The 22804-nt window shown below is 43.3% G+C and overlaps 1 protein-coding gene across 12 annotated transcripts in view; it reads right to left on the bottom strand.

The window, feature by feature from the left end:
- The window catches only part of ZNF827 (zinc finger protein 827), a 168708-nt gene that overhangs the window by 79475 nt on the left and 66429 nt on the right, over positions 1-22804 (bottom strand). The window lies entirely within an intron of this gene.

Here is a 22804-nt window from a genome sequence, read left to right as displayed (position 1 = left end):
ACATGGTGAACGTCTGTCCCTGTTTCAGGACTTACCCATTTCGGCGAATCCCATCAAAGCGAACATTTTAATATGACATTGTCTCCCTCTATTTTTAAAGCCCTGACCAGTTTTCTTCTCTCTCTCTTCTAGGGCACCGAAATTAATAAAGGGTCAACAGGGTTGATTCAACTGAGACATTCATACCTTGCTGGGAGCTAGTAATCCTCAAGACCACCTAGGAAGTTAATTGCAGCCCAAGGACCAACACTTAGAAAAACAGCAATCTTACAGGGTATAATAATGGTTCAATTTACTGACTGGTTTTGCTTTAGGTGTGACTATTAGATGTTTGATCTTTAGTCAGAAACACATATTCGCCTTGCCAAGTCGGACTGTTTTTATGTCCGTGCATTCTGTAGTGCTGACGACAGAGCCTCTTTGAAACGAGGGGGGGCAATCAGCCCAGCCATTAATTTGGACCACTTTGAAATGAGCACACTTTCAAATCAATAAGCATTTATTAGTAACTATAGTATACTCAGCATTCTGGGAAAGAAAAAAAGAGGGTTTTTTAGTGGGTTGAGGGGTGACCCCTCAAATTCTGCCTATGTCCTAACCCCAGGACATAAATAGGTCATAAGGACATAAGGTGAATGTCACCTTATTTGGAAAAAGTGTATTTGCAGATGTGATTCAGTTAAGGATCTCAAGATGAGATCATTCGAGATTACCCAGGTAAGCCCTAAAACCAATAATAAGTGTCTTTCAAATAGGAAGATAAGGACGAGACACAGGAAGAGCACGTGAAAACAGAGACACTGCTCTGGACTGAATATGTGTTCCACCCTCTGCCCCAAAATTAATACAGTGAAACTCCATACCCAGTGTGACAGAATTTGAGGTGATTAGTCATGAGGATGGAGCCCTCATGTACATATTAGTGGCCCTATAAAAAAAAGACCCTAGAGAGTGCCCAGACAGCAAATGTTTGGGCTCTTTGATTTCAGACTTGCCAGGCTTCAGATCTGTGAGAAATACATTTTTGTCGTTAATAAGCCACCCAGTCAATGGATTCTGTTAATAGCACAATGATGGGAGCAAGACAAGAAATTAGAGTCGTGGTGGCCACAAGTTAAGGATTTCCTAGAGCCACCAGGAACTGGGAGAGGTAAGGAAAGGGGCTCCCCTAGAACCTTCAGATTTTGGACTTCTGGCCTCCAGGCTGCAAGGGAATACATTTCTGTTGTTTTAGGTTACAAAGTTTGTGATAATTTGTGATGGATGGATGGATATAGCAAGAAGAAGCAGTAGGAAGCAGGCGGGACAGATGTGAAAGGGGAACCTTCCTGCTGTAAGCTGGACGGCTAGAGAGAACGACACGTTCCTTACAAAGCATGAGACAGGGTGAAAGCCAAGTACATGTGCCGTTTATTGAGTTGTAGTAAAGAAGACGGAAGAGCACTTTCAATTGAATAATTACAATTAATATAGTGTTGTCAATAAAGGCTATGTAAGAAGTGGGCTAATTGTTCTTTTCTCCTTCCCAACGTATACATGGTTTTCAGAGTAAATGACTTGTTTTTTTGTCAGCAACTAAACTGCCAAGCAACTGTTATATTTAATTTAGATCCCTTCCCCCTTTCCCAACTCCTGCCAAGCTGCTGTTTCTCCACGTATCTGTGAGGCTCACAAAAACCAAGTTGATTCAATCATGTTTAAAAGAAAAGAAAGAAAAGAAAAGAATATGAAGCTTTCAAAGTCACACGCCTAGCTTCTTTGCCTTGATCTGTGGTCCACCTGACTGTTTCTGGAGTACGAACTGCACCCCTTACCACCTCTTAGGGATCTGATGACCTGACAGCCACCATGACCTCCAGCCACCTCACCCATAGGTGCAGTCACAACACACACCTCCCCCTCTGTGCTCCCTCGAAGTACGTAATGTTTGGAAAATAAACAGTGGGGTCAGTGACACAGGTATGTAATGATGTCTCTGAACCCTGCAAGTCATTCCAAGGCTTGAAGACAAACACAAAAATATACTAGAAAAGGAGTCACTTAATTCCACAAAAATCTCAATGCTACAAAGAGCAAAGCTAGAAAGAAGCTCCAGTATCTTACTCTTTTTCCATCTCCTTTCCCCAGCTTTGCCCCTGGGTTAAAAAAAACATCTGGCTATGGGTACCACTGGCTTAAAAGGTATCAGGTTTTGAAAGCTTCTTGGGATAACTTCAAGTATGATTTACATGAAGGGCTTTCTGCCCTTTCTTAGGACAACTCTTGACCTTTCATGAATGCACAAAAGACTGATTAATGATAAAAACCTCTAGCATTTTTAATCCACCTGATAGACTCCAGACTCAAAGAGTTTTCAAGCTGACATCTCTCAATGGGCAAGTGAGACATAAGAAATATATAAGAAAATATTTGCCAACTGTTCTCTTGCCTTTTGTTGTTGTTGTTGTTAAAGCAGGGATTCTTAACCTCAGCCTTGCTGACATCTGGGCCCAGATCCTTCTTTACTTGGGGAGGCTGTACTGTGTGTTGTAGGATGGTTGGCAACATCTCCGGGTTCCACCTACTGGGTTTCAGTAGCACTCATCCTCCAGCTGTGACAACCATGGATAACTCCAGATGTTGCCAATATTCTCTGGGGGCAAAATCTCCCAACGGAAAACCCCCGATGTAGAGCTTTTGCCACACTTTTTTTTTTTTTTCAACCCCCTTTTCCCAAATTTAATCAGAACCCAAGGCAAATAAGAAAGAAAAGCTCCTCTTTAGCTTAAGGCTCCCTCCCATATTAATCACCATCTCAGCCTGGTGCCTTGGACAGGCTGGCCTAGGAGGCAGGAGACAGGCTGATTTAGGAACAGATCCTAAGTTAGCCAGAGATCCTACCAGTCCTCTCTTGCCTTTGCCTAAGGTGTCCTGACAACACAGTGGTTGAATTAATCTTTTTACTCAATCGTTACTCACTTTGACTCCCAAACATGGACATGTCTATTATCCAGGGTCTACCCTTTCCCATCACCTTCCCTCTTACACATATCATAAATCCTTTTAGAATCTCTTCCTAAAATAACAGGACAAATACTAATTTTACCCCAAGTGGCCTATACTGCTATTCCGAGAAAAAAACTGGCACGTGGAAAAAGATGAGAGACAGTGTTAACAGTAAGGTTATGCCTGGGAGGTGAGTTGTAGGTGACTGTTTGTTGCAATGCTCATTTGTATCTTGTAATTTTTCTATGATCAATACAGATATTCTGCCATTTACTTACGTTTTTAGAGAATAAAAAATGACTACATATGCCCATAAAAAAGATGATTATTTCCTCTTTTAGAAGCATTTAGAACACTGTGTATGCTTGATGACATTGCAAGAGTGGGTTTGCAAATCAGATAAGTCCGATTCAAACTTGCTTGGCAACCGCAGGGGAAAAAGCCATGAGAATTTCATAATACAGTCTTTTCTACTTTCACAAACACAGTACACATAAGTAATGACCAATTAGTATTATTTCATTCATCAGTCATTTGGTCATCGTACCATTTGAAAAATGTCTACTAGGTACTATGTACTAGGTACTGTGTCTACTAGGTACTAGGTACTAGGTACTGTGTCTACTAGGTACTATGTACTAGGTACTGTGTGCTCTACTAGGTACTATGTACAATGACGGAGGAGATATGGGAAACAGAGGCAAAGACGACATGGCTCTTGCCCTCAAGCACTTTAAATCTACATGAGTGATCAGACAAGTATGAACAGCCCTCTAGTAAAAGAGGTAAAATTAAAATGCAGTGTGGGAAGAGGAGTCAAGGAAGACCGGGAACCCAAGCACAAAGGTGGAATTGTACTCTGCCTGGGGTGTTTGGGGACTATCATGTCGGCTGTGTTGGCTGGAGGGGCCGAATCGAGAGATGGAAATGGCACCCTGAGTAAGCAAGACTCACGAGGTATAAACATAAAAGCAGCTCGACTTCTGTCTTCCACTGTCTCATTAAGCCTGCCCTGTAGGAAGAGTTCCTCTCCTGTCCCTGGGTGAAAACTCAGGCCCCAGAACCTGATTAATTCTTAGATAATACAAAGCCTTACAGTCCTCTAAACAGCAAAATGGTCTTGATTCAGAATCCAGAAGTTCCAATCCATTTGTTAGTTTCTAGTTTCACCTCTTGGGAGGGGAGTCCTTGCCCCTCCCTGGAAGGATCTATAGGTAGCCTTTTGTGGGGGAGGCAACCACATCAGCTCTTCTCCCTCTCTTGTTGCCTTCTCCCCAGCACACTAGCTGTCTTTCCAGATCTAGAAAAGACTAGAGGAGAAGGGGGGAGGGAGGATGGAAAGCTCTTTGCCATCCCATTCTAGAATGGTTTCATCCTATTTATACCAGCAGGTGTTTATCTCATGGGATTCAAGTGTGGGCTCTTCAGAGACCTACAGCTTTTTTTTTTTTTTAAGATTTTATTTATTTATTTGACAGACAGAGATCACAAGTAGGCAGAGAGGCAGGCAGAGAGAGGAAGGGAAGCAGGCTCCCCGCTGAGCAGAGAGCCCAATTCGGGGCTCAGTCCCAGGTCCCTGGGATCATGACCTGAGCCAAAGGCAGAGTCTTTAACCCACAGAGCCACCCAGGCGCCCCAAGGCCTATCGCTTTGAAGTGATCTTTCCCCTAAAGATCCCTTTATGTGGCTGAACTCCCTCTTGTCTGCCATCCCTTATTCCCTCCACTGCCCTAAGAATCCACCTGTCCATCCCATTTTGTCATTGTGCAACCACCAATGGTCTAGGCGGCCCTACCGGAAGGCACTGAAGGCCATACCCAGGCCAGCCCTTCTGGGTGAAAATGGTCTACACTGGGGCCAGGGTTGACAGATGCCTCTGTACTTGATAGGACAAAGACCGCAAGCTCAGTCCCCGGCCCCTCCCCGACCACACAGCAGCATCTCTCATGCACGAAGTCCCCAAAGCAGCCTGGCCATTTCCCACCCTCTCACTTTCCCAAGGCAGACATGGGATGCCAGTGCACAAGGTTCCCCACCTGAGGAAAACACATGACAAATGCCCCAGCGGGTGTCCCTTAAGCTGTGCTCTCTAGATTTGGAGTGAGGCCGGTACCCTTTCCCTCATCCCTGCCACCCTGCCACCCTGCGGTGTGGGGAGCACAGCACAGTTGTCTCCAAGATCCCCTCACCCGCATCTTCAATCGCCACTCACTTTTATACTCTCAGTTTGGCCAAGAGGTCCAAGAGTAGTGTGTGTGGTAAAATTTACCACTTTAGTTATTTTTAAGTGTCAAGTTCAGTGGCATTAAGTACATCCACATTGTTGTACCATCATCACCATCCATCTCCAGAATTTTTCATCTTCCCTACTCCTTCAACACTAACTCCCCATTCCCCTTTTTTCCCCACAATAGTGGGAATACCATAGCAACCACCTTTCTATTTTCTGACTCCAGCACAGAGTTTCTGTCCTTTCTCCTTCCCTTCCCTCCCTCCCCCCTCTCCTTTTCCCTTCCCTTTCTTCCTCTTCCTCCCTCCTGGCTTCCTTCCTTCCTCCTTCCTGTTCTCCCCCCCCACCCCCACCTCCTCCTTCCCATCCCTTCCCTTTCCTTCCTCCCTCCCTCCCTCCCCTTCTTTCCCTCCTTCCCTCCCTCCCCTGCCACCCCTTCCTACCTTTCTTTCCTTCTCTCCTCTTCCCCCCTCCCTCTCTCCCTCCCTTTCTTTCTCCCTTTCCTTTTCTTCCCTTAAAATTCTTCACACTGGAACCTCGGTGCTGAAGCCAACTCCTCTACTGAACTGTTTAACAAAGACAGTCATACTATACTCCGGAGAAATAAAACTGGAGAGGTAGGTAGGGGCAGAACCTGGAATCTTCGGCGGGGGCCCGGAAACCCGGACAGAATGGGGGTGAGCGAGGAGCAAACGTTTGGAAGGTTTGCCCAGGGGAGGAGCGCGATCAGGTTGCACTTCAGAAGGCCAACCTGGCAGTGGCACTTGGAAGGCCTGGGAGGAAGTGGAAATGGGGGCAGTTGTTAGGAGCTTATGGTGGTAATCCAAGCAAGGAGACGCTGAGGGCCTGAACGAAAGGTCAGGGAGATAGAAGATTCACAGGATATTCTAGAGGTTGAATGGGGAGGAACTGGAAGTGCCTGGCTAGGAGTCTGAAGGAAGAATGAAGAGACGGATGGGAGAGGAATTACGAAGAAAGTTTGTGCACGGCCAGGGGTAGCGTGATGAAAAAAATAATTCCATGACTTCTAAGCCTTGAGGTTTGGGAGACGCTCTCAACAGGAGTAGGTAAAATAGAAAAGTCGGGTGGTGGAGAAATAACGGAGGGGAGAGGCATTTTCAGGTCTGTTTTGGCTAAGTACTTAGAATTCCTGCAGGAAGTGGAGGGCGAGGTGGCTGTGGGCAGCAAGAGGGGAGTCACCGGTGACACACACAGACTGAGGGGCATCTGACTCCAGAGAACGTGGTAAGATCCAAGGCAAGGGGAGTAGAAAGCTGCGGATGGGGCGGGACCGGTACCTCTACTCTTAGATGGGAGGAGGAAGAAAGAGTGAGGGAAAGAGGAGGCGAGGGAACGGCCTGGTGCAGGGTTTCATGGAAACCCAGACAGAAAGACAGAGACACCCCAGATACCTTCATGAGAGCCTTGTGCTTCTAGCCTGCAGGCCTGTCAGAGGGGCCCACTGCATTCCTGCCCTGGGGCTCCTGCACCCTTCGATGATTCCTTCCCTTAGTTTCTGTCCCCTGTAAAGCCGCATCCCCACATCATCCCTCCGCACACCTGCAGATACCTCTGCGCGCGACGATACGCAATATTCCAGTCGCTTCCACGTGCCATGCTCCCATGCTCTTCCTCCCCCTATCCCCTTCCGAAACACCCCAGTAACGTCTTGTTCAGATTTCAAAAGTACACTTGGCCTTTGAACCACATGGGGGTCGGGAGTGGTGAGCCCTCCCCAACCCACACAGTCGAAAATTCACATGTAACGTCTGACTCCCCAAAACTGAACTACTCATAGCCTGCTGCTGACCAGAAGCCTGACTGATCACGTACAGCTAATGAGCACATATTTTGTCCGTTATATGTCTCATAAACAGTGTTCTTACGATAAAGTAAACGAGAGAAAACAGAATGTCAGAAGATTGTAAGGAAGAGACATTTAAGGCACTGTACCATAATTATTAAAAAAAAAAAATCCACGTATACGTGGATCCGTGTAGAAGCGGACAGTACGATTCCAACCCGTGTTGTTCAAGGGTCATCTGTATTCAGGTGTTCCCTCTGTGAGCAGCATTCCTTTATTGGTGTCCAGGAACCCTCTCTCTCCCCGCTCTACCCTAGCTCCTTTGGCCTCTAAATCATTTGGCCCCTGAAAATCCTGGCACGAGCTGCCACCATGATTAACCAAGTGCGTTTCCCCTCTGCACTGAACTCTCGGGGGTGAGCGAGAGTCTAACTCGTCTTTCACTCCCGAGATGTCGCACAGGCCTGGCACATTCGATATTCTTACTGTGTATCTGTCACCTGCATCCCCTGAAGCACAGCCCACAGCATGTGACGCTATTCTCTGTCTCTTGACTTGGGTCTGCCTAGTGCTATGAACTCATACATGCTATGAACTTAGAAATAAAACAGGAGGGGCACCTGGCAGCTCAGTCAGTTAAGTGTCTGCCTTTGGCTCAGGTCATGATCTCAGGGTCCTGGGATCAGGCCCGCATCTGGCTCCCTGTTCAGCAGGGAACCTGCTTCTCCCTCTCTCTCTAACCCTCCCCCTAGTCTTTCTCTCTCTGTCAAATAATAAAAAAAAAAAAAATCTTAAAAAAAAAACCCCAAAATATGAAAAGATAAAACATTGACAATAGCACGGAAATGGACAATAAAAATTGACCCTTCTCTCTCCAGGTGGCTCATGAACATGATCTCGAACTAGCATTTTAGAGTCACAGGAAGCTTGAAAGGATGTGTGTAGAAGCAACACCAATGACGTGTTGTGGGAACAGTACACTTTGTAGAGTGATATTTGTGTCAAATTGGTAAATTAATAATCTTTCATCTCCAGCGGGCCATCCTCAAAGATACGGGGGTTCTCACTGGCCCTACAAACACGGTCCAGATATGAAACCCGATTCCTGTTCATGGTGGGTTTATTACTGACAGTCTGTGAACAACAGCGTAGGGCAAGGGGACCAGGTGATGGGAAAGGAACAACCAGGGACAGGAAACGAGCGCACATGGTGGCACCCTATCGCAGGGCCTGGCACCCGCTGGCGTCTGATAAAGGTGCCCGCCCTCTGCCTTTGCTTTCTCTTGCTTGACTCTGCCCTTGCCAAAAGCAAAATGGCTCAAGAGTCGACCTGTGTTTCCTTGGTCACTCAGGGAAAGACGGAGCCCCAGGCCTCCCTGAGCAGAGGCGCGGATTGACGCCAAAATAGAAATGTTAATCCACAGAAGTTTGACACCACCCGTCGGACTCTTTCTCCTCAAACAGAAGCAAAGTGGGGGTGAGATGGCCTTGGCCCGGCCTTCCCCTGTGACTGGAGCTGGGTCCCCGGTGATGAGAAGAGAAACTAGCCCTGTTCTTTTTTTTTTTTTTTCCAAAGATTTTATTTATTTATTTGACAGACAGAGATCACAAGTAGGCAGAGAGGCAGGCAGAGAGAGAGAGAGAGAGAGAGAGAGAGGAGGAAGCAGGCTCCCCGCTGAGCAGAGAGCCCGATGAGGGGCTCGATCCCAGGACCCTGGGATCATGACCTGAGCTGAAAGCAGAGGTTTTCACCCACTGAGCCACCCAGGCGCCCCAACCCTGTTCTTTATATGGGAACAAAGAACCTGAGTCTCACACACTGAATGGTATCTTCCTCTCCTCTCCTCTAGCCTACCCTATCTCTGGAAAGTACTGATCACTCGGAACACAAGCACCTACAGCCCGACACAACCTTCCCTTCTTTAGGGGACTGGATCAGTGCAGGCTTGGTGTAGGGAAGTTCATCTTCAGTTTCTTTTTTCTCCATGCCCTGGCTCTTGGTCCCTTTCCAGGATACCTAGAGTGCGGGGAGCCTCGGCAGGGAGAAGCTCCCCATTCCTGCTCTGAGGAATGAAACCCAAGGTTCTGGCTTTTCCACGGGTGCTGCCGCACCCCAGAGAGAGGCAACATACTCTGAGCAATTTCCTCCGCTCCCTATGGACACACTGCTCCTCTGCTCATGGGGAAACCGAGAGCAAATGCTCACTGTGAAACAAAGCAGTGGGGCAGCAGGTTTTTCTCTGGTTCTTCTAATAATACACAAGAACCTTCCAGAACAGAAAAGCCCTACAGTGACCTGCGGTACACACACACACACACACACACACACACACACACACACACTTTTGATTCCTAAAACAATTTCAAAAACATTTTATCAGAATTGGCCTTTTGAATTGGCTCACCAAAACTGTGAGTTATTTCCCCTCTATCATAGGCAACCTGCAACTCTGAAAGAAGTCATAAACATCTGAAGATTCTACGTGCTACGTGCTACGTGCACTAGAAATCACAGTTCACCAGACAGAAGTAAGTAGGGGGTCAACTTAGAAACAAGCTTTTAAAAACCTACAGGGTACCTGGATGGCTCAGTCGGTTAAGCATCTGCCTTGGATTCAGGTCATGATCTTGAGGTCCTAGGACAGAGCCCCTCATCAGGCTCCCTGCTCAGCGGAAAGCCTGCTTCTCCCTCTCCCCTGCCCCTGCTCACGCTCTCTCTCGCTATCTCTCTCTCTCTCTCTCTCTCTCTCAAATAAATAAATAAATAAATAAACTATTTTTAAAAATAAAATAAAAACCTACAGTGAGGAGCACCAGGTGTTCCATCTGAATCTACAAGGAACAGATACACCCCAAGGAACGGAACTTGAACTTTAAAGATAATGAAGAGTTAGTAAGCCCTAGACATTCTCTTTCAGGGGGTCCAAGGAACATTATTTTCCATCAGAGCAAAATACTTGAGGCTTTATCCTTCCGTCGATTTTTAAGCTTGCCTCCGCATTCTCCAGACCAGCAAGTGATGCAACAGGCCCTTGCTGAGATAGCTCAGCTGGGCATTCGCTGGTGTTTTCAGATTGGCCACAAAACCGGGCCCATGGATGCAGCACAAGTTTTGGACTCGATTCTGGGTCCGATGTTGCCTAGTGTTAGATGACACAAGAGGCATGCGTGACAAAAAGGAGGTCCCTCTGTGGTCATGCAGAAGATGATCACAGGTCAAATACATCCATCACATGAAACAAATTCTGAAATCAGTTTCACATGTGTCCAGTGAAAATCGAGAATGAAAATCCTTTGGTCACCGGAGGCTCCAGGAGATCAGTTTCTCCAACCAGCAGATGATGTGGAGCTGCTCCGTCATTATCTGTTGACCTCTGAGTGTCCCGGCGTTAATGTAAAACCCCTCCCAATCATCTTGTTTTCTTTTCATTTGATGATTTCACTAGAAATTAGCTAAAGAGGTGCATTTAAACTGTATGTCCACCATTTGGTAACATTCCAAATGATCTCATTTTTAAAAAATTAACCTATTTTTCATCTAATGTCCAGAATACACTTCTATTGTCTCACATTAAAAAAAGAAAGAAAGAAAGAAAGGGGGTCAATTAAAGTATCTGATCTAACCTTAAATCTACTTAACATTATTATTATCCTTTGCCATTTAATAAATCTAAGCCCTGTTCACCTCATCTGCAATGATTAATAGGCCTTTATATATCCTTCTATGAACCTGAATGCTGGCTGGGGGTAGCGGGGGAAGAGGGTACATGCTTAGGTTTTAAACAGTATCCCTCCAAGACTCAGTAAAATTCCTGCCGATGTGAAAATAACCAAAAAGCAAGGTCCAGCTCTGTCATGTGATCAGCTGGCCACTGCATTGTGCACACTCAGGAGGGAGAAGGACAGAGAGAGTTCCTAGAACCCAAAGACAGGAGGGAGCAAGTGAAGAGTTTTACTTCAACAGCTGAGAGTTTTCTAACTTTTTAAGTATTTTCCTCTAAAAGATAGTATCAGGGTATAAGTATATGCAGACAAGCTTTACACATTTTCCTTGGGTGGTGCTAAATATTACTGAATCATGCCTCTAAGTCTCTCTGCTGAGAAGACTTGACTACTTCTCTTCCATTGGTTGGTGTTTCCAGCAGGCAAGGAAGGGCTGGTAAGCATGGTGCAGAGCGCAGAACATCCCATAACAGAATTACTAACCCAGGCACTAGCCAACTAGAGTAGGGGAGTGAGGTATGGGTAGGGATAGATGGGGCGGGAAGAGAACGCAGGACCCGTGCGGGGGAGGGCGCTGTTTTATTCCCTGTTGTGTCCCTAAAGCAGGACCTAAAGCAGGTCTTAGAATATGGCAGGAGTTCAATAAATATTTGTTGGAAAAATGAATAAGTGAAAGAAAAAACAAACCAAAATGAGAAGAAAGGAGGAGCACCATAAAGAAGAAATGGAAAGAGAGAGGAACTATAGGACAGAGTTCATTTAAGCCCCTAAGAATTCTTTACATAATTGTGCCACAGATCAAATCCCTCATAGCCGATGATAAACGAACATCTGCTTTCGCTAGGGCACTGTCCCTAGCCCTTTTCTTGCGGGAAGCCTTAGACTGGGCGTGAGACCATTTGACGGTGGAAAATGGTCCCTCTAGGCTCTTAATTCCCCTTGGTTCTTGGAGACATGAGTGCATGGGTATCCTCATGATGTATTCTAGCTGTGCTTCAACCTTCTCTTCCAAATGTTTTTGAAATCAAAGCTACTTACAAGTAGCAATAAATGACTCACTTGAATTTCCCTTCCTCGCTCTGTTTCTGTGTCCTCTCCCATGCAGGTGCCGAAGAGCAGCAAAAAACTGCCAACCGGCGGCCGCGGCAGGGGTGGGTGGGAGAGGTAACCCCAAATCTGACAACGAGGCCCTAACGCTTGGACACTCACTGCTACCACACGATGAACGCTTTAGCTCTGGATGTCTCCCGGAAAGCCAAGAAAGAGTCACATATGAGGAGCGTTCTAACACAAACAATGTGTTAGGAGAATATATTTTAAACAGCCTTAAAATGGGATAAACAGGGCACAAAGGCTTTAGCACAAGTAATTGAGAAGAGACCACCATCTGTCTCGGTTAAATTATCCTCCTACTCCCCAGTTTTCTTTTTTCTTTTCCACAGCTCTTTAAAACAAAGTGGAGGAAAAAAGGTATTATCGACATATTATCCAATATGTGAGCTAACTAAGCGTAGATGAATTCCAACTGAAGACGAGTACCAATATTCAAATGTGCAGAGTGAGGCAGGAGGATTCCGCTCTCAAGGTCAGTCCCAGAAATCCCTGCAAGCTCACTTTCATTCTCATTAGTCTTTGGGGTCTGCTGAGAGACTCTTTACCTCTCGACCAGAGGGCCTATGAACATACCTCTGGCTACTTGTACGTGGACCACAGGAGGCCTCCAGGAAGGCTCTCTCTGTGAACGCCCCCACCCCAAAACCCTAGGAAGAATCTCTGGTAGCAACGGGAGGGAACTGTGTGTCTATGTTTAGGTAGGTTTATGGGGATAAGGATGGTAGGAGCAGGAAGTAAGGAAATGAGTTCATAATTCATTCTTTAAACAATGACCCTCACCACCTGATTTTGGCCCCAAGATGAAATGTGGTGGGTCACAATGATATTCTGCCACTTCCCCCCATCTCTCCAGCTGGGGAGATAAGTGATCCAAGAATATGGCAAGTCACAGGGAAACCAGGAAATGTGCTGGAATCCAGCTGCTGTCCCAAATTTAGAAAATAGGAAGTAAATCACCTCACAGCACAAACTCAGGATGGTCCAGATTTGGGAAAAGGAGATACAGGGGTGGTATAAATAGAATTATGAGGAAGGGAAGACCAAGATCCCTTCAGAAAGAATGTCATTGGTTCTCGCATTTAGATAAAGCAAAAATGACCCTCTCAATCCTTTGTCTTCATATAAGAGTAGCAGAAGCTGTAAGGCAGAAATAGAAACAAAGCCTGAAGTGAGTAGAAGGAAGGGCATAATAAAGATTAGAGCAGAAATGAATGAAATAGAGACTAAAAAAAAAAAAAAATAAAAAAAAAAACCAAAACAAAACAACAGAAGAGGTCAATGAAACCAGGAGCTGGTTCTTTGAAAAGATAAACAAAATTGATAAACCTTTAGCCAGATTCACCAAGAAAGAAGGAGGACTCTAATGAAATCAGAAATGCAGAGAAATAACTGACACCACAGAAATACAAAGGATTATAAGAGAATATTAGGAAAAGTTGTAAGCCAACAAATTGGATAACTTAGAAGAAATAGGTAAATTTCTAGAAGCCATCTAACCTTCTAAAACTAGATCCGGAAGGAATAGAAAACTTGGACAGACTGATTACTAGTAATGAAACTAAATCAGTAATCAAAAAACTTCTAACAAGCAAAAGTCCTGAACAAGATGGCTTTACAGGTGAATTCTACCAAACATTTAAAGAAGAGTTAAAACCTATTGTTCTCAAACTATTCCAAAATACAGAAGAGGAAGGAACACTTCCAAATTCATTCTACAAGGCCAGCATTACCCTGATACCAGAACCAGATAAAGACATTAGAAAAATAAAACTATAGGCCAATATCTTCGATGAACATATATGCAAAACTCTTCAAAAAATAGCAAACCAATTTTAACAAGGCATTCAAAGAACCATTTGCCATGATTAAGTGGGATTTGTTTCAAGGATGCAAGGGTGGTTCAATATTTGCAAATTAGTCAATGTGATACATCACATTTATAGGAGAAAAGATAAAAACCATATGATCATCTCAGTAGAAACAGCAAACGCATTTGACAAAGTACAGTATCTATTCATGATCAAAGCTCTCAACAAAGCAGGTTTACAGGGAGCATATCTCAACAGAATAAAGGCCATACATAAAAACCCCACAGCCAACATCATACTCAATGGCGAAAAACTGACAGCTTTTCCTTTAAGATCAGAAATAAGACAGAGATGGCCACTTTTATTCAACACAGCACTAGAAGTCCTAGTCACAGCAATCAGACAACAAAAAGGAATAAAAGGCATTCATATCAGTGAGGAAGAAGTAATATTTTCACTATTTGCAGATGACATGATACTATATATAGGAAACTCTAAAAACTCCACCTAAAAACTACTAGAACTGAAATATGAATTCAGTAAAGTCAAAGGCTACAAAATTAATATATAGGAATCCACTGCATTTCTATACACTCATAATGAAGTAGCAGAAAGAGAAATTAAGAAAACAATCCTCATTACAATTGTACAAAAATAATAAAATACCTAGAAATAAACCTAACCAAGGAGGCAAAAGACCTGCACTCAAAAAACTACAAAACACTGATGAAAGAAATTGAAGATGACAGAAACAAATGGAAAGATATCCCATGCTTATAGATTAGAAGAAGAAATATTGTTAAAATACCCATACTACCCAAAGCAATCCGCAGATTTACGGCAATTCCTATCAAAATATCAATAATACTCTTCATATAACTAGAACAAATAATACCAAGGTTTGTACAGAACCATAAAAGACTCTGAATAGTCAAAACAATATTGAGAAAGAAGAACAAAGCTGGAGGTATCCCAATCCCAGATTTCAAGATATACTACAAAGCTGTAGTAATCAGAACAGTGTGTTATGGGCACAAAAACTCACATAGATCAAGAGAACAGGATCGAGATCTCCCAAAGAAACCCACGTTTATATGGTCAATTAAAGCAAAGGAGGCAAGAATGCACAGTGGGGAAAAGACAGTCTCTTCAACAAATGGTGTTGGGAAAACTGGACAGCTACCTGCAAAAGAATGTAACAGAATCATTTTTTTTTTTACACCACAGGCAAAAATAAACTCAAAATGGATTAAAAACCTAATATGATATCTGAAACCAAAAGCTCCTGGAAGAAAACATAAGCCGTCATTTCTTTAACATTGGCCATAGAAACATTTTTCTAGATATGTCCGCTGAAGCAAAGGAAACAAAAGCAAAAGTCAACTACTGGGACTTCATCAAAATGAAAAGTTTTGCACAGGGAAAAGAAACATCAACAAAACAAAAAGGCAACCTACTGAATGGGAGAAAATATTTGCAAACAATATATCCAATGAGGGGTTACCATCCAAAATATATAAAGAACTTATACAATCCAATACCAAAAAAATTAATAGTCCAATTAAAAATGGGCAGAAGACATGAATATTTTTCCAAAGAAGACATACAGACGGCCAACGGACACATGAAAAGATGCTCAACATCACTACTCAGAGGAATGCAAATCAAAACCATAATGAGATAATACGTTGTGTCAAAATGGCTATAATCAACAACACAAGAAACAACAGATGTTGGTGACGATTTAAAGAAAAGGTAACCCTCTTCCCACTGTTGGTGGGAATGCAAACTGGTACAGCCACTGTGGAAAACGGTATGGAGGTTCCTCAAAAAATTAAAAATAGAACTGCCATGCCTACTAGGTTTCTACCCAAAGGAAATTAAAACACTAATTTAAAAATATATATGTACCCCTATGTTATTTACAATAGCTCAGATATGGAAGCAATCCACGTGTCCATCCGTAGATGAACAAATAAATAAGATGCGAGGTGTATGTATACTCACACAAACACACACACGTGCACACGACAGAATATGACTCAGCCATAAAAAAAAGAATGAGATCGTGCCATTTGTAACAACATGGATGGACCTAGAGCTTATAATGCTAAGTGAAATAAGTCAGTCAGAGAAAAGAAAATACCATATGGTTTTAGTCACATGTGGCATTTAAGAAACAAATGAAGGAAGGAAGGAAGGAATGAACGAACGAACAAACAAAAAACCCAGACTCTTAAATTCAGAGAACAAACTGGTGCTTGCCAGAGGGAAGGTGAGTGGGGGTACGGGTGAAATAGATAAAGGAGATTCAGAGTACAATTATCTTGAGCACTGAGTAATATATAGCATTAAATTGTATACCTAAAACTAATAACACTAATTTTTTTTTTTTAAGATTCTATCCATTTATTTGACAGAGACAGAGATCACAAGCAGGCACAGAGGCAGGCAGAGAGAGAGGGGGAAGCAGGCTCCCCGCCAAGCAGAGAGCCGGATGCGGGGCCCGATTCCAGGACCCTGAGATCATGACCTGAGCCGAAGGCAGAGGCCCAACCCACTGAGCCACCAGGCGCGCCAACACTAAAATTTTTAAAAATTTAGAAAAAAACATTAAAAAAAAAGAAAAACAGAAGCCATAAAGGAGAAATAGTTTGCTTCATAGAAGTTTCCCGTTCCTGGGCCATTCTGGACACTCCCCTATCCAAGAGAAACAGGGCCTGTTGTTCTCAGACTGTGGGTATCTTCTGGTGCTCAGTGCCATAAGGGGCCCAGACACTACCACTCCCCAGAGCTCCTGTTCAGTGGGCGATGTGGCCATGAGCAGCGGACAGGCTGCCTGGAAGTGGAGAAAGGATTCCCTTCTCCAGAGGTAGATCTGTGATACCAGCTTGCACCCAGATGGAATCCCATGGAATCCCTGGGCTTTCATCATACATGTGAATGGTTCCCTTCCTTGACACGAATACGTGAAAGGTGAAAGGTCACTATGGCAATGAAGAGAAAAGCTACTGTGGAATGAGAATGTTTTAGATCTCTCGTTGAGGGAACTAATGGTCGTGCCCTTCTCCCAAGACTGTAACTGTGGTAACACACGGCCAAAAAGGTTGGGGTAAGAACCATAAAAAGCTAGAGCAGTAAGAGGAGATAGGGCACATGGCTTCTACCTGGCAGGGAGCTTTGTCCTCTGTGTGAAAAAGGGGACAGAATGCTGGACCGGTTACTCGAATTTTTGCATCCACACTGCACCTGGATCCCTCAGACGATAAAGCTTCTATGTAGAGCTGTCACTGTCGAAGAGTATTTATTAGTGTTCTCTCTGTGCCACAGCTTATGTTGTGGATAACTTCTGTAGTCATTAATTCCAGGAAACCAAAAACAACACAGGAATCAGGACTATACACTACCCCAACTGCAAGCACATTTTCTAGGTGTCTTTTTTTTTTTTTTTGCTCAGTATTACCAAGGAAGACCTGGAGCATCTCCCCATCATCCCATCTTGCCTGCACCCCCACCCCACCCTACAGCCCCACCCTCAACCCTCATAGCTGTGATCAAACCCCTCCCTCCCCCAGTTCAGCCAAACAGAGAAGGACTCTATAACGAAGGTAGAGCCAATGACATTCCTTTCAGAGTTCTTGCCTGGTTTCTGGAAACACATGCCAATACAAATTTTCATGGCTATATTAATATATGCAGTTATGCAACAGGGAGATGATCATAAAACTGGAGCCCTTTTGAATCTGGTCCTTCTGAGTCAGAGGCCTCAGTGTGGGAGGCAGAGGAAGCCGGGTCAAGAAAGCCAAAGGATGACCAGAGGGGAGCGGGCTCTTCGGCGGGCGGAAAGGAGGTACAGACGGGCTGGCCTTTGGGGGTGAGCCGGAAGAGCTCCCACATGAGGTGGGAGGGCAGCCACAGCCATTCAGGTGTGTGCATCCAAGGTCTGTAAGCTGCGTGTTAAATTATGAAATGAGTAGAAGGCTGCTTGCTAGTCAAAGAGTGAGGGTAACTCCAGTTATGGTGGGAGAATCTGCTCGAAGAAAATCACCTCTCCTTGCTGGGAAAAGAGTGGTCCTTCTTTCCTAGGTGCTACTCTGTCCTGTCTGTACAGTCAGGTAAATAACACCGCTGCATCTCCATGAAGTTTAACAAGATCTAGACCTTCAAGAAAAGGATTCTTTGTGCTATATAAACATGTCACATTTTTATCTTATTAAAGTGATCTAGTCCCTATTTGTATAAGATATAGTTTTCACACTCCATATACCCTTAGTTCCTACTGAGTTTTCAAGCACCGAAAGAAGAGTCTAATTCTTTATTTAAGATTGAACTCCCCTAGCTGTGGGTTTCCTGTGTACGTGTGTGTACATACATAAACACATACATATGCATATACATGCATATCCTGAGAGTTGCTTAGGATATATAAGGCATGAGGAAAGTGACCTGGCCATTAGTTGCAAGCCCATTAATAGTCCCATTCATTAGAAGTCATTTTAAAAGTTGGCATTCGGGGCACCTGGGTAGCTCAGTCAGTTAAGCGTCCCATTTTTGATTGTGGCTCAGGTCATGATCTCAGGGTCATGAGATCAAGCCCCACAGCAGGCTCTGTGCTCAGCAGATGCTCTCTCTCTCTCCCTCTCTCTACCTCTCCCCCTGCTCTTGTGCTCTCTAAAATAAATAAGTCTTGAAAAAAAAAAGTTGACACACAAATATTCTTTGCCATCAGCTGAATTACAGAATGCTATTGCAAAATACCGAAATCAGACAGGTCAATTCCACTAGGAGGCCTGCAGTCAATAAATTAGCTTTCATAGGCTTTCTATCTGCAAATTAAATGCTGCCCTCATATAAGTAAAGACAGGCTTTCATTTTAATATTAAGCAAGTCTGCATTTTTACTTAATTTCTGGAATTATGATAAATGTGGTAGTGCTCACAAGCAACAAAAGAAAAGAGATAAACTGGACTAAATCAAAATTAAAACCTTTTGTGCTACAAATAATGACATTAAGAAAATGAAAAGACAGCAGAGTAGGCAAAAATATTTGCAAATCATACATCCGCTAAGGGACATATATTCAGAATACTTAAAGAACTTTTACGACTCAAGAATAAAAGGACAAATAACTCAAAAAGCAGGAAAAGGACTTGAATAGACATTTCTCCCAAGAAGATACACAAATGGACAATAAGCACATAGAAATATGCTCAGCATCTTAAGTCATCAGGGAAATGCAAATTGAAACCACAGTGAGGTACTAGTTCATACCCAGTAGGATGGCTATCATAAAAAAGGCAGACAATAGTAAGTTTTGGCAAGGATGTGGAAAAATTAGAACTCTCATACATTGCTGGTGGGGATGTAAAATGGTACAGCTGCTTTGGCAAATGGCTTGGCAGTTCCTCAAAATGTTAAACATAGAGTTACCACTTGATTCAGCAGTTGCACTCCTAGGTATATACCCAAGAGAAACTCAACATATGTCCACAAAAAAAACTTGTACATGAACGTTCACAGCAGCCATAAGTTGGGCAACAACCAAATGTTCCTCAGCAGATGACTCGATAAACAAAATGTGGTATATATCCATTTTATACCACGAATAAAATTAACATTACATTACTGGTATATTTATTCCAATAATTCCCAGTGGAATATTATTCAGCCACAAAAAGGAATAAAGTATTGATACATAGATAAACTTAATTTTTAAGTTTTTAAAAAGACTTTATTTATTTGACAGAGACAGAGCAAACAAGCAGAAAGAGAGGGAGAGGGAGAGGGAGGAAGCAGTCTCCCCACTGAGCAGAGAGCCCGATGTGGGACTCAATCCCAGGACCCTGGGATCCCAGGACCTGAGCCGAAGGCAGAGGCTTAACCTACTGAGCCACCCAGGCGCCCCCAGAGGTGAACTTTAAAAACATTATGTTAAGTGACAGAAGCCAGTTATAAGAGACCATATCCTGTACGCCTCCATTCATATGAAATGTACAGAACAGGCGAATCTATAGAGAGAGCAGATTAGTGGTTGCCTAGGGTGGGGGTGACTTGGGGATGGGTAAGGAGTAACTGTTAATGGGTACAGAGTTCTTCTTGGGGTGATGAAAATGTTCCATAACTAGATGTGATGATGGCTGCAGAGCTCTGTGAATAAACTGAAAACCACTGAACTATACACTTTAAATCAGTAAATCTTATGGTATGTGAGTTAACTCTCAATGAAGATGTTTTTAAAAATGAAATGGTGCTTAAAAATCAGTCTAGAAGTCTCCTCAAAAACATAACAATGTGAAATAGATAAATTCTTAGAATTTATATTCTGAAGTCAACCAACTTCTCCAGGTGCTCAAGAGTGGAAGTGAAAAAAAGAACTTCTCGTTTCGGGCTGAGTAACTACGCCATTTGACATTTTTGTGTTCTCAGATTCTCGGCACCATGCATTTGACAATGTGATAAATATACAGTACTAATAAAATAAAAAACCAAAATGCTTCTCAACTGATACTTCACAATTATTCTTTAAATCTTTTACTTAACTTTGCTACCACGTCTGCCTGTTTGCTCTAGGACTGAGTGAGGAAGTAGAACCACCAGGAGCGAGGTGAGACCGGCCCTCCTGTGTGGTTCCACCACTTAGAGGACGGGTAGGTTTGAAGGAAACCAGTGTGAGCTGACATTAATAGAAAACTGAAACACCTACTTTCCACCCTTGTAGACTATTACTGAAGCTATCCTGCTTATCAAGTTTGATCAGACAACAATTTTCCAAAGGAGAAATCCCAAACAGAAGAGTGAATAGTTATCGCCCTGAGAAATGGTTTGGCTAAAATCTCTTATTTATCTCCAGGAATTCTTTAGAATAGGACAGTCTCTCACGTGGTCTTTGATTTGCTGGGGAGAGGGAAAGGAGGAGCTTTTTCCTCTTAAAAACAAAACAAAACAAAAGCCAACATGGTCCAAGAATAATCATGAAGCTTAACACCAGAGAACACTGAAAAAGACAGTATTAACCTAAGGCTCAAAAACAACACTATCTTGATTTACTAGGTACATGTGCCCTTCCAAAAAAAGGTTTCCAGATACCGTTATTTCGTAATAAGTTAAAAAGAATCTCTACTGAAGAGATGGTCTTTTTAAAGAGTAAAATGCGGGGCGCCTGGGTAGCTCAGTGGGTTAAGGCCTCTGCTCAGGTCGTGATCTCAGGGTCCTGGGATCCAGCCCCATATCAGCTCTCTGCTCAGCGAGGAGCCTGCTTCCCCCTCTCTCTCTACCTGCCTCTCTGCCTACTTGTGATCTCTATCTGTCAAATAAATAAATAAAATCTTAAAAAAAAAATAAAAAGTAAAATGCATGCTTGATAGAGCCCTGTCCTCTGTCAGCTTTAACCTAAGGCATTCTTCTCAGATGGACAAAACTTATTGCTTTAATTAACCATTTCCTCAGCACAGTGCTTCTCAAAACTTAGCTGTCAGGATCACATGGAGGGCTTGCAAAAACACAGGCAGCTGGGCCTCCAACCTCCGAGTTTCAATGAGGTCCAGAGTAGAGTTGAAGAATTTGCATTTCGAACATTTCCCTGTCCTCCCCCACCCATGCTGATTCTGCCAGTCTGGGGACCACACTTTGAGAAGCCCTGCCTCACCACCTACAGAGCGGAGAGCCTGGCTAGGCAAAGTCCTGGCTGGGCGGCTCTTCCCCAAGAGTCTACCGGAAACGAAAGGTAGAAGTCATCCAAAGGCCAAAACACATTTACATTCAATATTTAAATAACAGCAATTACCATAATCTGCTCCTCAGACTTTTGTGGTTCATACATATTGTTTATCTTCCTGGTTTCATGCCACCTCCATTCTTGCCCACCCAAGATGCATTTCTGGGGGTTCTTCTCCCTCCCGGCCATCCTATATGACTGCAGCCATGTCTGCCCCACATGCTCTTATCATCCCTAGTGAAAGTACAAGTTTCCACTGGTGGATCCCATCTACAGCGGAGGCAATCAGCTGGAGTTTGGAATTGGGACTAAGAAATTTCTGTCTGGCTCCTCTTTTGAACAAGAGGCAAACTCAGATGCTGCAAAAAATTTTCATTTTCCACCGTGTGAGCTGGGCAACAGAAAAGGTCCATTTGTATGCACAGAGAAGCAGGGATGAGGTAGGGAGTGAGAGCATCTTGGTTTCCATATGGTCTTCCAGACCCCGGCTTCAGTGAAGGACTCATGCCCTTCTGCATCCCTGCTCTGGGGGTTCCATAAGTTAACCCCAAACCTGGCACCTTCTATTAAATTCCCCTCGCTTGCCTAAACTGGCTGAAGAGGATTTATTATGTACAACCAAAAGGGCCATAATTAAAATGGTTAATAAAATCAATTTTGGGGTCTCTTTCCTCTCTCTTTCAGTTCACCACAGAGATTAACCTCACCTTAAACTTCATTCCACCCAAGTTTATCTGGTTCTAAATATTTCATAGCTATAAGGCACCTGACTGGTTCAGTTGGTGGAACATGTAATTTGATTTTTGGGTCGTGAGTTCAAGCCCCATGTTGGGGGTAGACATTACTTTAAAAGAAAAATTATTTTATATATATATATACATAATATATATTATAATGCATAATTATATATATATATATATATATATATATATTTCACAACATCTCTATGTATTTCAAAACCAGGCCTGCTTGGATTTTTCTACATGAGACAATTATAATTTATATTTCTCTCTAAGACTAGACTGGGATAAATGAATATAAATCAGAAATGAATAGAAACCGACTTGGTTTCCTTCCTTGTGCACAGAAATAAGAAAACCTATAGGGGTGTCTCGAATTGAGATCTAATATGAAGTTTTATTTACCATGTTAGAGAAACTTAAGTGCTTAATTTTTCATTAATGCTTCTGAAATAACTTCAGCTTTTATTTTTGTGGAATTCCCATGTTTAAAATGGCATTTTTAACCCGCCACTTCTAGATCCAACCACCTACATGGTACATTTTATGCATTCATTCCCATGCAAACATGTGGCTTCCCAAAAGGAGAAGGGGTATTTCTTCACGTCTGTGTGTCTGGCTACTCCTCTTCCCACACAAGAGACTAAACATATCACGTTTTGTGTCACCTTCAGCACTGCGTCATGT

This window comes from Lontra canadensis, unplaced genomic scaffold (genome assembly GCF_010015895.1).
Source record: "Lontra canadensis isolate GAN:19392208 unplaced genomic scaffold, GSC_riverotter_1.0 scaffold10, whole genome shotgun sequence".
Classification (NCBI taxonomy): domain Eukaryota; kingdom Metazoa; phylum Chordata; class Mammalia; order Carnivora; family Mustelidae; genus Lontra; species Lontra canadensis.
Note: the sequence above shows the minus strand (reverse complement) of the source record. Positions and strands in the feature narration are given on the sequence as shown.